Consider the following 2313-nt stretch of genomic DNA (forward strand, 5'->3'; position numbering starts at 1 on the left):
GTTGGTGGAAATGTAAATTGATACAGCCAGTATGGAGAACAGTATGGAGGTTCCTTAAAAAACTAAAAATAGAACTACCATATGATCCAGCAATCCCACTACTGGGAATATACCCGGAGAAAACCATAATTCAAAAAGAGTCATGTACCACAATGTTCACTACAGCTCTATTTACAACAGCCAGGACATGGAAGCAACTGAAGTGTCCATTGACAGATGAATGAATAAAGATGTGGCACATATATACAATGGAATATTACTCAGCCATAAAAGAAATGAATTGAGTTATTGTAGTGAGGTGGATGGACCTAGAGTCTGTCATACAGAGTGAAGTAAGACAGAAAGAGAAAAACAAATACCGTATGCTAACACATATATATGGAATCTAAAAAAAAAAAAAATGGTTCTGAAGAACCTAGGGGCAGGACAGGAATAAAGATGCAGGCGCAGATAATGGACTTAAGGACATGGGGAGGGGGAAGGGTAAGCTGTGACGAAGTGAGAGAGTGGCATTGACATATATACACTACCAAAAGTAAAATAGATAGCTAGTGGGAAGCAGCCACGTAGCATAGGGAGATCAGCTCGGTGCTTTGTGACCACCTCGAGGGGTGGGATAGGGAGGGTGGGAAGGAGACACAAGAGGGAGGGGATATGGGGATATAAGTATACGTATAGCTGATTCACTTTGTTATACAGCAGAAACTAACACAACAATGTAAAGCAATTTATACTCCAATAAACATGCAAAAAAAAAAAAAAAGTTACAGGGCCTGGCCATTTTTGCCCAGTGGGGTATTCCTCTGTGGGCAGTCTTAGTGCTGGCCTTCCCTGTTGGGCTGACCAAAACTATCCCAGAGCCGCATCAGGGAATGCCAGGAGCAGTCTCCTTGTGCACATGTGAGGGATTCCCTGGAGTACCTTCCTATGAATGAAATTGCTGGATCGAAAGGAATTTCTTCACGTGGCTTTCAAAGAAGTGACCATTACAGGTCACCTCATTCATGCATTTGAGCAATGCAATTTCAAACCCGTAGTATATTAAGGGCTTAATTTGGACCAAACTGTAAAGGAATTTACAGTATTTCTAAAGCAAGATGCCCCTTTAAGGATCAGCCTACCATCACCACTCAGAAATTATAAATACGCGGGCTTCCCTGGTGGCGCAGTGGTTAAGAATCCGCCTGCCAATGCAGGGGACAAGGGTTCGAGCCCTGGTCCGGGAAGATCCCACATGCCGCGGAGCAACTAAGCCCATGCGCCACAACTACTGAACCTGCACTCTAGAGCCCTCGAGCCACAACTACTGAGTCTGCGTGCCACAACTACTGAAGCCCGTGCGCCTAGAGCCCGTGCTCTGCAACAAGAGAAGCCACCACAGTGAGAAGCCTGCACACCACAACGAAGAGCAGCCCCCGCTCGATGCAGCTAGAGAAAACCCGTGCAGCAACGAAGACCCAACACAGCCAAAAATAAATAAATAAAATAAATTTATATTAAAAAAAGAAATTATAAGTATGATAAACTAAAGATTATTCCTCAAGCATATAAACCAAAGACAAATGAACATGTGTTGCGTTTGTAAGACAGTAACAGACTCCCGTTGAAAGAGGATGGTTCTCAGAGCAGCTGGAATCACCAATGAGACTGAAACAGCATCTTCTGTGAAGACGATTATAGAACTACAAAGCTAATCCCATTTCATCCTGTGAGAACCTCCCGGGGCTTCCTTTCTGCATACCTGTATTAAGAGCTTTATCCACGAGCGAGTACAGTACACCTGCCTGAGGTTCTTCCTCCCAAATCTGCCTGCCTTCCTCCTCTCTTCACACAGGTGTCCGATCCACACTGTGGTCTGAAGTCTTCCCGCACTGGTTCCTCCCTGCTTATCTTTCATGGGCATTATCCCCAACAAATTTCTAGCACTTGTAACTGGGTCTTACACTTTCTGGATGACTTAAATGAATACAGCCGTGACAGCGGCTGGACACAATGTGGGCTTTGTTCCAGAGGAGGGAGCCCTTTCCTCTTTTTGGCCCCCCATTTTCACATTGCTGGAGTTGGGGTGGGGGAGGGAGGATAAAGAATGCTTATTGCCAAGCAGCCCAGATTTGGGATGCCAGCTGTTTATAGCAGTTGTCTGAGAAAGCCAGCTGCTCTGATTCTTTGGAAAATTTGGCTCTTGAGATGATGGAAGATTCTGGTCCTATAGGAAGCTGATTTTATTTTTTCAAATTTTTTTTTCTTTCTTTTATTTTTATTTTTTATTGGGGTATAGCTGATTTACAATGTTGCGTTAGTTTCTGCTGTACA

General features: G+C 44.0%; 1 pseudogene; it reads left to right on the plus strand.

Moving 5' to 3' along the window:
- Nucleotides 1-931: 931 nt before the first annotated feature.
- On the plus strand, nt 932-1788 carry LOC118904252 (annotated as a pseudogene).
- The last annotated feature ends 525 nt before the right edge of the window (nt 1789-2313 follow it).

The sequence above is a fragment of the Balaenoptera musculus genome, chromosome 11, assembly GCF_009873245.2.
Source record: "Balaenoptera musculus isolate JJ_BM4_2016_0621 chromosome 11, mBalMus1.pri.v3, whole genome shotgun sequence".
NCBI classification, from domain to species: Eukaryota; Metazoa; Chordata; class Mammalia; order Artiodactyla; family Balaenopteridae; genus Balaenoptera; species Balaenoptera musculus.